Here is a 20,008-nt window from a genome sequence, read left to right on the forward strand (position 1 = left end):
CCATGCAACAACTTTTAGGCATTGTGAACATCTTCACAAAACAACATACAAGCATTTCTGGAAATCTAATAATTTGGCCCTTGATCTAGATATCCCATATGGTGTTCCATTTTCATCTCCTCTGCAAAAAGTCAGTAGTAGCTCAATTTACTTGAAGAAAATGATAGGCAAATGTTTCATTTACTAACCAAAGAAGCAAATTAAAAGGGATTAGTCATATTGGAAAGGGCACAAATCCATTGCTTTGACAGGACAAAGGCTAGAGATTTTTCACAAGCATTTTCATGGCAAGGCTATCTTGATTTTATCATTATAGTAATACAGTCATGCTTTTATCACTATAGGTTTTGCAAAGTATCATATTATCAGGGTTTTTTATCACCTGACCTGTTGGAATACGATCATTTGAGCATCTCAATGTTTATTTAAAAAGCTCTCTCCATTTCTACCATAGTTTAGCTGCAGATAAACTCATGAAGCAAAACCATCTACAGACTGAGCAATAAAGGAATAACTGAGGAGTCATCTTATCTGTTGGAGTATTATACCACTTGGAGGTTTAGGTTTTTAATGTTCCCACATATTGTGCAAATCAGTTTTAAGACATCACAGGATTTGCTCAGTTGTTATAAAATAGAAATAAGGAAGGGGAGGGAGATGAAATGCTAACTACCACCCACAGCTCTGACAATGGGACTCATTTTTTCCCCCTTGCACTAGCTATTTTTCCCTTCTAGGCTTATTTTTGTGCTAGATTTTCAGCTCATTGAGATCATAATATGGTGTAGTTTTTATGGGAAGTATCAAATGGAAGGCCAAGTAGAGATATGAAATTGAACTTTAACACGGACTGGCTTCTGCCGAGAAGTCATGTGCATCGACACCCCCGTCAATCATGTATTCAGACCAGCTTAATTTAGCGTCAAGCATGCAGCTTACTTGGAGGAAGTATCCTATTTGAATACTACATCCGTGAGAAATTTCCTTGTCCTTCTGGCAAATGTTTATTTGCTCAGTAACGATTTCAGACACAGCTTCAGATCCGAGCACGCAGAACCAGAGCTGTGGTTTCCCTGGTTCCGTGAGCTCCCTTTCTCTATGAGGGCAGGAGGAGACAGCGAGGCTGCAAACATGGCCTGGCAGAGACGTGTTTGCGGATCTCGTTACCCTTTCCCAGATGTGCACCCCCGGCTTTGTTTGTCCTTCACATCTTTTACCCGTGAAGGATGGTGCTGTTGTGCAGACTCAAGTGCCTTCAGGTTGCCCAGTGTCCTGAGCAAATGTTGCTCTGGTTCAGCAACTGTCAGTGCTGCCAAGGTCCCCAGYCAGGATTTGGGTCCCACAGTCGGAGGGCTCGATCATATCCACACAGAGAGATATCTTCTGTCTCCCAAAGCTCAAAAATATTGACAGACTTAGATTATATTTTTATAAGTGCACGGGCCTATAAATAGACCCTGTGACTTGACCTCTTATTGTCTTTGTTTTTCCAAACCACATCCAGAACTTGTCTGTATTGCAAAATGACAAGGTGAGAAGAAGGGCCCTATTTCATCGGGCAAAAAATGAGCTCAAGAAGACGTGAGTGCAGAAAGGTCATGCAGCTCTCTCAAGTCCCCGGCCGTTGGATGAATGAGGTGACCCAGCATAATCCTTGGAATGATAAAACAGGTCTGCACTCAGCAGTGGCCAAGCTACATACTGAATCAAACTAGGCTAAAAACACAGTAACTATGAAAAGTAATGGTGGAGAAAGTGGAGATTATTTTATAAAAGCTGCTTCTGTACTTTTTTGTAATACCCTTCTAGGCATTAAAACCAATCAGTACTGTCCAGACTCTGAGAGAGAGGAAAATGTAGCTGCTTCCTCAAAGAACTGACTATGCAAACAGAAAAGAGCATGTGAGAGACAAAATATTTCCCTAAGCAGCCTGTGATTTGACTCACTGTTTGTTAGAAGGGTTTGATTTGTAAATGGGAGAAAATATGCCTCCATTAAATTGTCTTCCCACGCCAAATACTTGCTACAAAAATTATAGTCCCTGTTAAACAAGATGCAAAAGCACACAAAAAGCTTTAGTGTTTCGTACCAGTTATTTGGCACTAACTGAATTTAGCAAAAGCATTTGCAAGGTCTATTTGGAACTGTCATAAGTCACAATAGAGATGCATGTGCTACGTACTCAACTCTTCCAGCACTGACACAGAAAAAAATCGGCCCCTTACAGCATTGTGGCAAATTAGTGAAGGGCAGAAGTCAAACACTTTTCTTTCTGGTGCAGAAGCACATTTATTGGCCTATAAGGGATCTGATATATATTTAGTGTCAAAAATCCACTGTATTATGCGTTCAAAATACAGATAAAGATAGGCATTAAAGAATAAAAGTATTGAATTAAATAAAAAGGATAGAAAAAGACAGGGAGGTTCTCCTACCAGTTGTTGAGATAAAAATTAATTAAATTCTTTTTAAAAAAAGGTAAAATAAAATGATGCCACAAAAATTTCAGGCATTTTAAAATGCAGTCAGTACAAGAATGACACCAAAGCAGGACTGTAATAATGACTATTCAAACTAGAAATCCAGCTGTCAGTCACCTGCACTATAACTTATTTGCGTCCCTAAGAGGCAAGATTTTTCTCAAAGGATTTTCTCAAAGGGTTTCAGATCCAGGGATATTTTATCAAAATACTTAYACCCCGAAACTGGGATGATCTCAGAAGGTTATAGCTATCCCAGTGCTCTCAAACCTGCCTCTGTTTTTTCCTGCACAGCATCTTTTAAAGTAGTTAATTGATCTTTTAAGGAAAATCAAAACAGGCCAAACCAAAACAAGCAGTGGATTTGAAACTGGTGACATTTATTCCAAATTTTTCTCCCATTTGAAAAAACTTTCCTGTCTTGAGATGTAATAAAAAAAAAAAAAACTCAGGGTGAGTGAGACACCCTCAAAAAGGCCACTTACAGGAGTACTGATATGTAAAACTAAGCAACTGCACATAGAAATTGCAGACTTTATTTGTATGAATCTCTAGGAGAAAGTCTCCAGAAGAAACATTAGACTYTAACTCCTCTGCCTTCTTCACTGCTGATGTTTTATGAAAGATTTAACAAAGTTCATYTAAATGTTGTTATGTCTTTACACAAACAGCAAACAGAAATTGAGGGAAGAGARCTTGATGCTTTATTGTAAAGGATAATAAAAATCCTTTGACAAATAATTGCTTTTTTTTTCAGAGAGGGAAYGCAGCCTTTGCAAGCAGAGTCTGGAGCCCTCCCACTCTTCCAGGACTCCCACAGAAGCGGCGCTGCCGGAGCCCAAGGCTGGTTTCCCTGAGATCCATTGGCAGCAACACTTGGAGCGGGAACCTCGGGGTCAGCAGCATGATCATGCACTGACAGCACATTGCAGACCCACAAATACTCTGCCAGGAGGCARATATCAGCGTACCAGAACCGAGGTCAAGCCAGCAAAGAACCTGAAGCAACATGTATTTACAATAACTATAAGCTTTATTCTTAAATTAACTGTACACAGTTTGAAGTTTTACATCATGAAGTCTTAATACACGACACCTGCTAAGTATCTCTACTTGATATTGCAAGATCCTGGTCCAGCCTTTGATAGAAAGCAGAGTGAAAGGTGAATCTTCTACATCCTGCCTCAATGCTCTCCAGCAAGTGACACCAAGAAATGAGGAAAAAGAGCATGAAAAGAGGAAGGAGCCTGCCACATGATTTCTTCTACTTTCCAAAACTGTAGTAGACTTAAAGGTACTGAGATAAGTTCAGCCTTGGATCTTGCCTGGATGCAGCTGAAGCCCACGAGAGCAACTCAACTGCAGCCTCCAAGCTCACTGATCCACAGCTACCGTAGATGGAGCATCTGGAGGAATGCTGGCTGCAGAAAGAGCATCACAGCCATCAGAAACATTGCAGTGATCTGCAGACCACTCAGACTTCATCGATGTAGCTCTTGTTAATACACGTATATGGTGGCATAATGATATTTCCAAGCTAGCTCCTGAATTCTCCTCAGACATTGAAAGGACTTCAAAGCCCTTCAGGGCTCCCCTTCCAAGCAATAGGCTTGGAAGCCTCCAAGCTCCTCATACCTCCTCTCATAACATGTACCTAAAGCCAGGTCTAGGACAATCCTTCACCACCTCTCCTCATGCCTCCTGGCCTTCTCAGGAGGAAGATTTTCTTTACTCTGAGCTTTATTACTGCTGAGTATTTTATTGTTTTGCTACAGTAGGACCCTACTACTTTGCCTCCATGATCGGTCCCTCCCCACTCGGTTATAGTTTGTGACTTCTGTTCTCTGCAGTCCATACACCACAGAGATGCTGGTCAGCTGGAGCACACCAGCGTGCCCACATCCACCCCTGCCTTCTGGGAAAGCAGAAGTTATTTGAGTTATTTGAAGCCTGAAGGTTTGGAGGAGATTGTCCCTAAAACTTTATTCAGTTCCTCTTCCCTTAAAAGATAACATTATCTTCATCAGTGTCTGTCTTTGTTCATCTGACCTGGCTCTCTCTTGACTGTAGGTTCTGGTGTCCATACTAACCACCTATGGGACCTCTATTCCACATACCTAGTGATAATACAATACTGAATCAAGAGAAAAAAAGAATACTGGAATAGGAATATTTCTTTTAGAAAGCTTGGTACTTGGCCAGATCTGTTTTTAAAAGGACCCTTGGGGTCCACTTGGAGGTGGAGTAGGTGGAGTAGGTGGAGCTACTGTCTTCTTTTATAGGTGGAAAAATAAGCAGAGACCTACAGCTCACACCAGAAACCAACTGCCCAGCCAGGAATCTCAAGGTGCTTCTCCCAAGCCACAGGGTTATTCCTCTAATCCAGGACTGCACCTCCTTGGGGTTTCCTATGCAAAGTTCCCCAAGCAGGGAGCTGTACTTCCCCCTCAGATGCCACCTTGTGCATTGCTTCCAGTGGTGCCCTCCCAAATTAGAAATTGCTCTGGGCTCCAAAGGCCAAATATGGGCCATAAAGACCAAAAGGTGCAAGAAAGCAAGCCAGCAGAGACCCAGCAAGCTGMTAGCTCTGACCATAAGAAAATGAAGAGCTTAGCACAAAGTCCATTTAAATTGCATTTTTCAACAGGTAATATTTTTGTTCAAAAAATGTTACTCAAATGCATAGCTCAAATGTCTCAGCTCCAGTCCTAAAGCTTTGAGTGACTTCTTTGCTTGCAGCATCAGAAAGGAAAAAGAATAACATTCAGCTTGAATTTTTACAAATAATTTAATGATTCTTTGCTGGATCACTGTAAACCATGACGTATCTGTGTAAATAAGCACCTTAGTATTAGCGCAAGCGTTTTTCTTTTGGTAGATGAAATTGCCTCAGCAATTTTCTGTTTAATTTTGCTTTATGTTTTGCTTTGAAATAGATAAACTCTTTCTTTGGAGAAAGCCGCTTATCTGTACACTTTGAAGTRAGCACAAAAAAACAGAACAGAACAAATTAGAGTGGTGCAGACATGAATYTCCTTGGCCGTCTTGTTCCTTGTGGAAGAGCAAAGATTGGTGTGCAAATTTTTAATCAAGTGAGGGTGAAATCTTCAGACAAACCTGAGCACCAGAACGTGGATAATTCATCTTGTCTTTCTGTCTACACGCAGCCCGAGGAAGGACTGACACAAACACAAGCCCTGTGCTCGTGTACACAGCAGGGCAAAAAGGGAGATTTACACAGCCCAAGAGGTGACTCTTTCTCTTTGCAGCTGGTCAGGAGATTGGAAAGCTGTACGTTAGTTCTCCAAAGTCAAGATGACAAACTGTGGCAGCAAAATCCTCTCTATTTCAGAATAAATAAAACATGCTCAGAAACAGACCTTCAYGTGACTCATTTCACCCAATGGTTTTGCAGCACCCTGAAATGAAGCATTTGATATTCCCAGACATAAACCATCTAGGCTATATTTCTCCTACAAAACTTCCTCTAGCATAATTTCCATAGCAAAACATCATGAGGGAAAGAAAGATAATTAAAGTACAGACTACAAAATACACTTACATGACACTGCATCACCCAAAGCTCTTTTCAAAAGTGAGCACTAAAATTATCCAAAAGACATTTTACATCTAACACTAGGAAAAGGCCATATACAGATTTTAGTCAATAAAATAAGTGGGTATTTTACTCAGAAAAGCACTGCAGAATTTAATTTCTCTGCAGCTTTGCCCCAGACAGGCAGACAGCAGCCCAGGCTCATTGCAGATTACTCCACATCTCATGGCATGTACAGATGGAAATAGAAGATCAACACATGAAAACATCTTGCAATGTAGCATCTCAAGGGCAAGATTGATTTGCTCAAGTTCTGGCAAACAGCAACCACTGCCTTGCTCAGGCTTCATCCTTACACAGAGAGGTGATGCTGATCCCGCCATTGCCGAGTCACCAGCCAAGGCCACCAGCCAAGGAGCAGTCCAGGTCTCAGATTCACCCACCGCACAGGCAAGGCAGCAGAAGGGTTGCAGGAAGGGACACAAGACATGTCAGTCACACTTGATTTCTACACAATGTTATTTCCCAGGAGGTGCAACCCACGGCTGGGGTTGAACGCGCAGAGGGCAACCAGTGCTGAAAGAGCAACAGCTGAGCTAATGTTCTTCCTGAGTGGAGCAGTCTATGGGATCACCAAGCTCCCAGCCACATTTGGCCGTCTTTCTTACAAGTATAAGAACAGTTAAATCATTTTTTTTTTCTGATACTACAGAGGAAAGACACCCTGGTGCCCCAGGTCTCACTCCATACATATCTGTTGCACACAGATCGAGACAAGAGCCTCCTAGCTCTTTCACCTAAAAAGCCGTCCTCGCAATTAAAAGAGGCAACAGCAGTCACTCGCACTGTGATTCACTGAATTTAAACCCATTTTGTTAATCTTGCCTGCTCTCTTGCCTAACACCAAGAGCAACCTTCTGGCTTTAGTCCTCTTAGGAACCTGCATGCAAGGCCATCATATATCCACCTTCTCCGTTACTTCCTCTTGCAGATCCCTCACTCCAAAACTGCAAGAATTTATGTTCACCCTAGAACCTATTAGGAAGCTTTCACATTSTGGGCGCAGACTGGGCTGTGTGATTTCCTCTCTGGACCGTGGCAACRTTGGCCATAAAATACTTGATGTCAGAGAGGTGGCTCTGCATGCAAATGTTTTAACTACTGCTTCCCAGGGCTGATGGGCCAGTGCCAAGTGCAGCTCAAGCTGAGCCTTGAGCAGGGTGCCCRGGGCTGCCTTGCTGGCATTTCTCTCATCCTCGCTCAAGACGTGACATCCAGAAAGATCAACTCACATCAAAAATAACAGCTCTGCTGAAAAACTCACTCTTACCTCAATACACAGCTTACAGGCAAAAATAATAGTATCGTCATTACTGGTAGACATTCACTTGAAATTCAGGTTCCCGAATTATCTGTTTCAATCATATAAAAAAGCTGCCAGCACAGTTTGAAACTACACAAAATAAATTTTTAAAATTTCATTTTTTCCATATAATTAAAAACAATCATTATTTAGCTTTATTTGTTGTTGTTCCCTAAGTATGAAAACTGCTTCATTCTTAAGTTTTTCATCTACCGTTTTTCCCTTTGGGGAAAAYGCAAGCGTCACACTCCAATGAACTGTGACACCAGAAACAGCTTTTCTGGAGCCTAATTCAGTCACCTCTCAACCTCCTCAAAATAGATAACCAAAATCCATTTATAGAAACGCCTGCACCCTATACAGCTTTTAAATAATTGGTAAAGAACTGTGGCACTTCTGTCAGAGCAAAGCTTGGTGGACAGCAAGTGCTAGAAAAACATTAAAAAACTACAGGGAATACAGTCACTTAAATATCCTCTTCTTTTTCAGGCGTATCCTAAAACTCCAATCTTTTCTGTTCCCACTCTTGAAAGTGTAAGTTCATCCAAGGGTTGCTAACAGATAAAATCAGTTAATGTTCCCATCTGTAAAATCAATATGCAAACTATACTAAATCCCCCTGCCTGTAGCATTTTAAGAGATTTTAAAGATAAAATTTTGTTCAACTATGCATCATACGCTGGTTTCATTTCTTTGTGTTTTCAGACATGCAGACAGCTTCATGATTTGGGCAGCTCCATTGCTGTTCAAACTGGAAAACTCAGCTCAATTTTAGCAACTGCTTCCTGGCTGAGGACTTTCAAATCAAGCTCAAGGACATCTTTCTTACCTACCACTTAAAAATGCTGCAGATACTTTGCATTTTTCCCTTAATTTCCTCCTGCTTTGGTGTTTTCTGCCTTTCATAAACACAGAACCCATTGTTGATCTGGCAGTGTTTCCTCTAGAGGCAGGAGGGAAGAGCAGGGAAAGAAGGTAGAGAAAAGAAGGAAAACATATTGCATTATATACGCATGCACAGAAATGCATGCAAACACAATTCTCCTACCAGCTTCATTCAGAATGATTGAAATGGCCCCTAAGTACCACAAGCAGCACATGGCTCTCTGTGGAGTCCTCCACGACGAACGTGGGGCTGTCCCTGCTGTGCACTGGGCAGGCAGCAACTTCCATTCGCTTTCTGGGCAACTGAAACTACAATTCAGTCAGATTTGCTGATACCCTCAACTCCCAAGGGTCGATGTGTTTCAGACGCAGCCCAGCAGAGGTGGCCCAAAGCTGGAACATCTCTGGAGGCATCTCCCTTGTGTTTCCCTGCATTTTTCTCTCTGCTGAATTGGGTAGAAGGCAACAGGAACAGCTCCATATCTTCCCTGTCCCCTTCAGAAGCTCTGGTAGCCCAGGGAWGTGGCAAGCAGAGGCAGAAAGGTCTTCATCACCTCTAGTTCATCAGCATGATGATCATCAGCACAGACTGCAAGACCTTTCTGACCTTGCTCCAATAAAGTAGACATTAGGCCTCCAGGGTGAGGCACCTTTTCTTTAATAATGATTACTCAGAACTGCTTATAGAAAAGGTATCRGCGGTCCAGCTGTTTTTACTTAGACAAATGAAATCGCACAAGACATTCAGAGTCATCCTCCTCCGTCCCAGTTATGGCAGAGTTAAGCCTGAAGCAAAATAACTTGATACACAGCATGGTTCTGTAATTTTCAGAGCTAGACGCTCCCTTCGATTTTAAATATTAATAAGATGTCCCAAAACGCCAAAGACCTTTGTTCATTTTCCTCTTCATTTAGCTAAACATCCTTTCCCTCCCCCAAACTGGGGAGGGAAACATTCCCACAGCATATACCCATACGCAGCCTCGTGCATCCAGGGAAGCTGTTGTGCCCCAAATCCCAAGCCAGTGCGGAGCGACAGGCACAGCACTACAGTAGGAATTACGTGAGCATTTCTGTGCTGTCACAGTAATGAGGCCAAGAACAGCTACTGTGATTAAACAGAGATCTGCTCCAGGAAAACTCTTCCTGGAGCTGCCCTCRGCCTCGGCAGCGCAGATGAGGTGTTGCCAGACGCAACTAACCTTTCCCACAGCTGCAATCAGTGTCGTGGATTCATCGGTGACAGGGAGGTGTTGATTTGTTTGGGGATGGAGAGAAAAGGACCCCTGGGATCCTGACRACAGCGTCATTACCTAGAAGGGTTTCAGATCTGCATCAGGGCTGGATACGGCCAAGCTGCTGCTTCTGCTGCTTCCAGGGCTGTTAATGCAGGATGGAGCCTCCGTGGGACCTGTCCCCACCACATCTGCCCTCTGGCTCCGCCAAAATCCCTCCCTTCCGGGGTACCCAAAGCCACGCGTTCCCTGGGTCTGCTCTTTCCCCGCACTGTGTCTCACACCTACCAAAACAGATAGGCAGAAAGATTAGGGTTATGAATTCAAGCACCCAGATGTCTATTTTCTCCACAATCACATTAAAACGCAATGCAGTCTGGAGGTGGCCAAACCAATCAAGAGTGTTTCTGTTGCTGTCCTCGCTGCATCCCAGGGTTTGGGTCCTGCAGTGCTGGGTGGGTTTATCAGGGCAATGTAAGAAGCAGCAGAACAGCAGGAAGGGACGGATCACAGCGGTCACCTACCAGGGTGGAACTGAGGCCAGGACTATGGCCAGTAAGGCCAGATGAGCCTGATGTTACCCACTAAATAGGTCAGGGCACTGGAGCACATTGCGTGGTCTCCCTGCCTGAGCTCTCCTGCCATGAGAAAGCCTCCTGAAGGGAGGCACAGACCCCAGGCCACAGGGGACGYTACGGAGAGGCAAGATAAGCTGTTCTTCAGCTAGCATTTTCCATTCCTTTTGCAGCTTAACCATGGTAGAAAGGAGCGCAGTGCAGCCCATCCATACCCGGCTCCACCGATACCCAGYGCTGCGCAAGGTTGTCCATGATCCAGGTCCATGCAGGTGCACTCATCACCTCTGCTGCCAGCAGCCCTGCCCATCTCAGGTAGCGTTTCAATCGCAAGATGAAGAGATTCATTCTGCTCTTTGCCATTGTCACTTTTCCTTCCCAAAACACTCAGGCCTGATTTCTCCTGCTCATCAAGGGACTTTGTCTCTGATTGCCTCCTCCAGTTGCTCCTCAGCAGGGTGCTTCCAGGGGCAGCGAGTGAGGACAGACCCCGCCACGCCGATGCTATCACTGCATGGAAAGGCGAACCCGCTCCAGGGACMGCAGCTCTGCTGGTCTGCAGAGCAGCACGTCAGCGAATGCATCAAAGCCAGCCCTGCTCAGAAACGGCAGCATCGGTCATCCACGTTAYGGCAGCAGAGAAGGAGGCTGCGGTCCCCAAGCGCCAGGTCCCATCATTCTGTCAGGGCAAAACAAGGAGAGGCCGTGATGGCTCTATAGGCCCTGATAATTCAGGAGAGCACTTTCTGGGGAATGGAAGCTAGGATGCTATTAGCTATCTGGCCACAAAATCACTGCAGGAGACAAAGGCTATATATCCYCACAACGGACATTTTAAATAATATATAAACCACACTCAGAATGGGGAACTGAGATTTCTGCTGGGGTTTGTGTGAAACCCAAGAGGAAGCCTTTGTATCCCACAGCCCTTCACATGTGTTGGATGGCTGAGAAGCGAAGACAGCAACCTGGCTTGCACCAGCCGCTATAAAAAGCAGAACCTTTCCACACAATATTCCCAGATGGGAAGTGATATGCAGGGACACTATAATGTCACAGGCTGTTCCTTCCCCCCATGTAAGCACTTTCTAAAGGAAAATAAAGAATATAAAAGCAAAAAGCAGCTCAGAAGCAGAGATCCAGAGGCCGTCCTCGGCCCCAAGGCCAAAACCAGAGGTGGCACCATGTGTCCTTCCCACTCAGGAACCCACAGGAACATTTCTTACCAACTGTTTCAATCCAAACAGCAGCAAGTCTAACACAGACATCATCAATGTCCATATCAAGCCCTTGCACAACTTTACCTAGTGAGCTTATTCAGTAGATGGCAAGTGGCCCTCAGGAGCTAGAGTCTTGATATTAATAATCCATTAAATTGGGCTGGAAGCAGCTGGGTGGCCCTTGATGGCTCTGCCAGTCTGTGTGGACATGGTCTCTGCAGAGCAGGTTGGCTTGGCAAGTTAATCCTGTGGGGTCTAATCCTTATAAAGTTTCCCTGGGCCATCATTTCCCAGAGGAGGAGGGGGATGAGGCAAGAAGGACCAGTTGTATCCCAATTCTAAATTAATTAATCCCTAAAATAAAAAAAATAGTATGATCATGGAGAGAAAGGAGTCCAATTCTACAAAATATCATCTAAGCTGGTAGCTAGAAACATTGCTAGGCGTATACAATGGTTTTTTTTAATCTCCTTATTTGACAGATAAGCTCAACGAACACCATCTTTGGAGTATTTTATTTTTGTCGTTGTTTTCTTCTTAATGTGTAAATAAATCTCACTGGCAGCATAAAGTTTGCTATTAAATTAACTCCTATTTTTAGATCTTGGAGGCCATAACTTAGGGGAGAACAATTTTTAAGCAGATAAATAGCTATAGGACCATGAGAGGGCAGAGAAGCTGGCAAGCAGTATTTTAGCAGAACAGTTATAGAGCCCAGGTGTACACAACTCCCCCACATGGACAATGAATCCCACACAAAAATGCAGAATAACAACTCATCCTTGTAGAATAATTACCCTGCTTAGCTATGCCATTTAATTTCCTGCTTTAGAAAAATAAGGTTTTATAATGGTTATGACTACAGAGATTTTATTTTGGTGGCTCAATACAAAACAATATTTGAAAGCAGTACACAGCATTATAAAATGCACCACGTCCATGCCTTATAGCTTGCTCAGTTTCTATCAAAAAAGTTTCTTTTGGGATTTTGCCATCAGAGAGCAAATTTCAGAATATTTCAGAATATTTCAGAATATTTAAGGTTGGAAGGGACCTCTACAGATCATCTAGTCCAACCTTCCTGCTCAAGCAGGCACACCTAGAGCATGTAAAATTCTCCCAAACACAGTTGCCCTGTAGAGCTTTGCAGCTCTGAAAGCCTCAAGTTTCAGTCCACATTTTCAGCAGAGACAATTTCACGTTATGGAAATAGCATAGCACTAACGGAGTTATTACATACCAAGAGCTGCACTACCCAGCAGCCTTGATCTTCCTGCCAGCCTCGGATCCCTGTGAGAGACCCTTGAAGACACCTTGGATCATGGCACTCCTTTGATGTTCAAGAGCAACGTGGGATGTGTTTCATCTCCGTCTGGTCTTTGCCTTGTGAAGACACAGGAGATGTTGCACAGCCAAAAGGAGCGTAGGACAGGCTAAAGTCCTGCAAGGAAAATCCCTTTCCAATGGCTGCAGTGTGTGGGACAAGATGTGAGCTTGATCAAGAGGTGGCTGTAGAAACCAGACGTGACTATGGTGACATCCACAGCAGCACACACTGTCCTACACACACCGAGGCCTCAKGTGACAGCCCCTATGTGCAGCCTGGGACCACAAACAGGCCGTCAACTTCTGGGTTCTCTCTTCAACCTTCAGTTTCACGCTTTTTCCCTCAAGCCACATGCATCCCTAGTTCTTTTTTCCTCACAGCAAGTCTCCTCAGTAGCAGACCACACAGTGTTTACCAAACTAAACAATCATCTAAATATTTAAAGAATATTTTAAGAAACCAACCTGAGCTCTTCTCTACTCAGGCTAGTGAAAATGTATTAAGATAATTAAAAAATAAGCTATTCTTAATGTCTAACAAGATCTGCATATTAAGAAGCACCTTTTCCCACARAATGCTACCTGACCACTGGTCTCATCATTGAAATAGCCCAGAAAAAAAACAAGGCATAACCCAGAGCCCAGGGGAACACTCCATTACATTTGATGGCTTGATAAGATGATCAGTCACACCATGACACCAGCGTTGATTTGCAACAAGTCAGACAATATCCACCAAAATGTGAAAGCAGCGGAGACTCCGGCCTTGTTCTGCTCCTGTGTGATGTCCAAAGGAGCTGGATGTAGCTCTGCTTTTGGGCACGTCTTGCTGCACTGTGTGGTTGAGRGTCTTACACCAACTCTAAGTGAATGGATTGGCTGAACAGCACAAACTTCACTTCCCCAAGGAAAGGCAATGGATCTCCTGCAACTCCTAGGCTGTCAGATGTGTCCAGCTCTTCYTGCACCTCAAGATCTCCCAGCTGCCCCAGCAAACAGCCAAGCATCATGAGGAGCCACTTCTGCCCTCCTGCATTTCCAAAGACACTGCTAAACAAAGGTGAAAAGCCAAGCCAGGAGSTGCAGACAGAGTTAACACCTTCAGAGCACCCTCATCCACTCTTTGTAGACCGTGGTTCAGACAGGAACAGAGATAAGAGGGAAGTTGCCCCACGTTTAAAAGGTAAAAAAAGAAAATGTTTTAAAAAGTACATTTTTTTTGTAAATRTAAGAGCTTCACCGTAACTGTTCTTAGCAAACTTAAAAGCATTTCTCTACAATAGCTAAGTCTATCTTCATTTTTTTTAATGCAAGGCTGCTCTCTGTTGGCCTGGAGAAGTCCTGCTTTCCATTTATATCCTATTAAACCTCTGTTAGGCAGCAATTTTCGTTTTCCAGTACCAGCAGGATAGTGGTACCACTGGCTGAGAGACAAAAAGATGGAATTTTCAGGTTTATGAAAAATGTAAGGATCTGTTCTGCAACAGGACTAAACAGTATTCAGATTTTTCCATTGATAAATGAAGCAGCTCTTTCTGCCCAACTCACAGCAAGAACTGCAAACCAATCCTTCTAGACAGAATGTTTGTTTTTTTCCAAAACAACAAACCTTTTTAATCACCAGGCTACAAAGGGACTTTCTTTCTTTAACAGTGATCTTGGTCATCTTCTGTCTCACACACTACATTAACTCCAGCAAGAAAAAAACTACAAGAAAACCTACAAGTTCAGAGCAGTGGTTGACAGCAGAGAATTGAACCTGAGCACCCTATGAAGACAGATATCATGGAAAAGGGTAAAAATACAGAGCGAAAGAGTCTATCACTCAAGTAAAGGTGTATGGGCCCATGAAGTTCCCATCCATCACTCTGGTAAAGAAGTATGAACCCACGAAGTCCCCATTTCAGCAAACCAGCCCTTTCTATCCAAAGCCACTAGTTTCCCACTGCTTGCTCACAACCTTCTAATCTGTTCCCTTCCTTCTGCAGTTTGCTAGTCTGAAGTGCTAGTTTACAAGTAAAAAGGTGCTCAAGTTCAGTTCTCTGCAAGTGTCTTCTCTGTCACAAACTTATTAACCTGGTTCTCACTCACTCACTTCAGTCCTACAGAATTTTTCCATAATCAGAGGCTTGGTTTAGGCATCCAATGAGTTCATGCAGCCTCATGAGCAGATGCTACAGCCAAGGCCAAGTTCTGCACTGCTGCTGGGTTTGTATATGGGGCATTTCTCCAATTAAAGTGTCATGCCCAACTCATCTGCCTGAAAACAATCACTGCAATGTCCCCAGGACCGGTAGTCACTACCAACAAAGGCCACAGACTTCCTATAGATGAAGTCATTATTTCAATGCTTGAACTCAACTCCAAAGGTATATTGAGAACACCCTGTCCAGATTATGCATTTCATCCTGCTTCACTCTCATATCCCACAGGATCTTCAACCCTTGAACAATTTCTTCAACACTTGTGCAGCTAGCCTGATAACACGGACAGAGCACTTCAATTGCAGATCCTGACACCTGCTTAATATTGGATTTGAGATAAATCCGTCCTGAATCCACTTGAGAGGAGAATAAAGTATCTCCTCCCCTCTTCTGAAACATTATCATGTGTGTGCTACCATGGATAAATCATCATTTTCATTCCCCAGATCCACCCAGGATATATCCTATATCGCCTTCCTTGAGGAAGGCAAGAAATGCAGGTCTAATGGGGAACAAGAGCTGGTATTATCACATTTGCTAAACAAGGAACCTGACACTTCAGAAAGCACCACAGGGAAATCCAGCTAATGCTACTTCATCGGGCTGCTTAGAAGTAGCTGCTATAGAAAAGGGCTCTTTGTGGTAATTTGTAGTGTCAGAAATGTAGACAGCCTAGACACTTTGCTTAGGCAGGGTCAATACAGAGCAAATGCAAGCAGGGCTACAAGTCTGAGCTAACACAGTCTTCCCAGAACAAATCCCAAGCCTATTTCTGAAGCAAATGACTCCACTTGCATTGTCAGCCTGGGCACTTAAGCTGTCCGCAGACACCTGAGGGGGTAGCAGGTCTGAGTGAGAGGATGTTCCAAACTGATTGTTCTATCTACACATTAAAAAGATGCTTCAGAATCATTTTCCCCCCTTTCCCAATTACAGTTATTTTAAAAAAATCTTACAAAAAAAAAAAAAATCTCTAGTTTCTCTCAGACTCAGTTTCCTGAAGTTGCCTTAGATATTGAACCACCTTAACAGAGCTTGGCTTTAGTCAAGGACTGTATTAGAGCAAATCTGCTCCTGTTGTATTCGCAGCAACAACCATGAACTGGTTGTACTAAGGATTAATGAAGTCCCATATCTCATCCTTCTCTCAGAGATTCCTGACCGTATTTCAAGAGTCCTGACTGATAAAGCAAGGTAAAATACAGAAGTACTCCTCAGAAACAAGKCTGTAGTTAGTGATGGTTCAGGAGCCGCTTTTTCAGAAACTGAGCTGTCCCTGCAGGCAAAGGCATGAAGCTGAGCAGAGCCAAGAATCCCCTCAAAAGCAATTTTGAATCCCCTCAAAAGCATCACCAGAGCCCATGTTTTTAACACAGAATGGCACTTCTGGCACCTCTTGCTGTGTTAGTCTTCCACATGTTGACTGATCTGCAGAAGCCTGATGCTGGTTACAACACCTTCTGACCAATTGCCRTAGAAGTGACAGAAAGCTCAAAATAAACTTGGTTATTGTGCAGAACCCAGACAAACTGTAGCTAATATTTAAGCAAAATCACAAGCTCATATGGCAATGTCTGTGAAAACATATAGTGAAATGACAAGTTGCAAATGACATAAGAATTAGCCCCATTAGTTGGCTAATCTTATAACTAACTACCTGCAAACAATATTTTATCCAAGCCCATTTTATGAAATCACTTTATCAAGTAACTACAGATCAGCTTGATGACCATATAAAATCACCTCAGTTTGGTAGGGTGCCCTGCCTATCACAGAATGGTTGAGGTTGGAAGGGATCTCTGGCGATCATCTATTTCAAGCCCTACTCAAGCACATTGTCCAGGATTGTATCAAGATGGCTTCAAAGAATCTCCAGGGGTGGAGGCTCAACAGCCTCCCTGGGGAACCTGTTTTGGCACTCAGCCACCCTCGCAGCAAAGGGGGTTTTACTCATACAGAACTTCTTGTATTTCAGTTTGTGCCTGTTGCCTCCTGTCTTGTCAGGCCAAGACAGGACTTGGCCACCATTGAAAAGAGTCTATCTCCATCCTCTCGACTCTCTCCCTTAAGTAACTTGTATGTGCTGATTAGATCGTGCTGATTAGATCCTCCCCTCAGTCATTTCTTCTCCAAGCTGGAGTCCCAGTTCTCTCARTCTTTCCTTGTAAAAGATGCTCCTGTCCCCTAATCAGCTTAGTGACCTTTTGCTGGGCTCTCTCCAGTAGCTCCATGTCTCTCTTGTACTGGGGAGTCTAACATTGGACACAGTGCCCCAGATGTAGCCTCACCAGGGCAGAATAGAGGGGGAGAATCATCTGCCTTGGCCTTCTGATAATGCTCTTTCTAATGCACTGATGATACCATTGGTCTTTTTGGCCAAAAGGGCACAATGGAGGCTCATGGTYAACTTGTCCAAATCCCTGCACTTCCCTTARKGGAACTTCATGAGGTTCCTCTCTGCCCAACCTGTCTAGGTCTCTCTGAATGGCAGCACAGTCCTGCAGCACAGCAGCCACTCCACCCAGTTTTGTATCAACAGCAACCTTGCTGAGGGTCCACTCTGCCCCTTCACTCAGGTCACTGATGAGTAAGTTGAACAATACTGGACACAGTAATGGCACTCGTGTCCCTAAGGGCCAACAATAGTCACTGGCCTCCAACTAGACTTTGGACCACTGAGCACAACTCTCTGCCCCTGGCCTTTCAGCCAGTTCTCAGCCTATCTGTCTATCTACCCCACACATTCTGAACTTGCCTATCAGGATGTTACAGGAGATGGTGCCAAAAGCTTTGCTGAAGTCAGGGTGGATACCGTCYATTGCTCTCCTCTCATCTATCAAGGCGGTTGTTCCATCACAGAAGATGATCAGATTAATTAAGCATGATTTTTCTCTTTATGAATCCATGCTGACAACACCCGATCACTTTATCCTTCACATGTTTAGAGATGGTATCCTGCATGAGCTGCTCCATCACTTTTCCAAGGATCAAGTTGAGGCTGACTGGCCTGTAGGTCCCTGGGTCCTTCTCCTTGCACTTTTTGAAGTCTGGTGTGATTTCAGCCTTCTTCCAGCCCTCAGGGACCTCTCCTGTTCTCCATGTCCTTTCAGAGATGGAGAGGGGCCTAGCAATGATGACTGTCACCTCCCTCAGCACTTGTGGCTACATCCCATCAGAGCCCATGCACTTGCAGATGTCAGGTTTTCCTAAATGATTTCTAACTGAAGGAAAGTCTTCTACCTCAAGAATACTTTTAAAATATATATTAACAAAAAAGAAAAGGCAAATCCCCTTTTTTTTTCCCCTGATACTGCCTGTTGCTCCACATCAAAACAATACTAAGGGAAGTGCTGACACCTACAGGAAACCACATTCCCACRTGTAGAAACCTCAGCCTACCACAACCTACAGTATTCTGTACACAGTGAAGTCTTCTTAAGCAAGCATATGAATTCACTATCATAAAGCCAAATAAAAATATTTTTACAATTATACTTCTCCTTCCTGTTACACAGTCTGCACTTACATGTCAGTACAAAAACTTCTCCCTTCTCTGATCACTTTTTCTAGACTAATATTCCTCCTCTCTTCTTGTTAACATGGTTTAATTTCCCCTTCCCTTCTGTTCCTCAGCTCATTCTGGCATGATCATTTTTTCTGGTTACAAAACTGGGCCCAAACTCTACTCACCAAACCTCATGGCATTGTGCAGGTTACACGCAACGCAGAAGAGCTTCCAAAGCCCCGAGGTTTGTGTAGGTGTCACAGGGAACGTGATATTCCCAACAACTGACAGTCTTTCCTCTTCTTTTTAATTACTCTCATCTCAGTACTGAGGCTCTCACTGCCCTATAGCTTTTCAAGACACAKACTTACAAACTGAAAAAACAGCAGCATCTTGGCAAGTCCTGCAAAACAGTCAAATTATTCAATCCATAACCTCTGCGGTTAGGAAATCAGGTCAGCTGCCCAGTAACCTCCTGCACAAACCTGTACCACACCGAGAGTCACCACTGCTCCTGCAGCAACAGCAAAATCACCCCCACCAAATCACCACAYGCTCCTAATACCGGTAGTTCAGTAGCAATAACTGCAGTTTTACTGAGTGCACTGCACTGTATGACTTATCATTGTTAAATGGCTGTACAATCCGCTACGTAGTGTTATCCAAATTCAAGTTTTGCATAGTATTGAATACAGCCCTCCTTAAAAACAAGCATATGCAATGGCTTCAGGTAGCGAGCAACCAGGATCACTGAATAACTCAGGCTTGAGAAGGACTGCAGGGGATCTCTAGTCCAACCTCCGGCTCCGAGCAAGCTCAGCTGTGAGATCAGAGCTTTATCCAGCCAGACTGGGAAAACTGCCAAGGATGGCAACTGCACAACCTCTTTGGGCAACCTGTTCCAGTGCTCAAATACTTTTAATTGCAGAGAAGCTTGGCTATACTCAAAAAAGGCTGAGCTGCTTGTTGTTTCTGGAGGGTCACCAAAGGTGTTAATATTAGCTTTAAATGCAGAGCAATAAAACCTAATTTATTTCACCTCTAGTCCTAAGGGAACTGACCAAGCTACAGGGCATGCATTAACAGTGCTCAAATACATGCAAAGGTCCTGGGCCAGTCTCAGGAAGATCCAAGAATAAAGGAAGGTTCAAAACCTAAAGACAATTATTAGGTTCTTTTCCCCAACCAGCTATCACTTTTTAAAAAATATTATAATTGAACAGTGAGGATCCTACTATCATTGGCATGTGCCAAGAGATCTATTCAAATTCAAATGAGCTTCCACCTCAAAACAGTTTCCATTTGATGTGATTGTGCTCTAAAACCAGACACTATGAGTTACGTTCAAGGTAACAAATGAAAATATTGGAATTGATTGATATAACGTCTCGGCCAGTATCTTATACAGCTGAAGACAATGGGTCAGGCACAAACCTTACATTCCCAGAAGTGCAGGCAATCGATTTAAAGTATCTAAAAGACAGCAAGAAAGCTCCAGACAAGTACTAAGTTAACCTTCTGCAGAAGAAGGCAGAGACTMACATTTGTGTTGCACAGTTTGAAGTTTACATTATCTTAGATAAAAACTCTCAGTGGAGTCTATTTCTTATGGACTTTGTTCAATACCACTCCCCAGTTTAAAAGACTAAGGACACACT

Source organism: Nothoprocta perdicaria, unplaced genomic scaffold (genome assembly GCF_003342845.1).
Source record: "Nothoprocta perdicaria isolate Ctin4 unplaced genomic scaffold, notPer1 scaffold_345, whole genome shotgun sequence".
Taxonomy (NCBI): domain Eukaryota; kingdom Metazoa; phylum Chordata; class Aves; order Tinamiformes; family Tinamidae; genus Nothoprocta; species Nothoprocta perdicaria.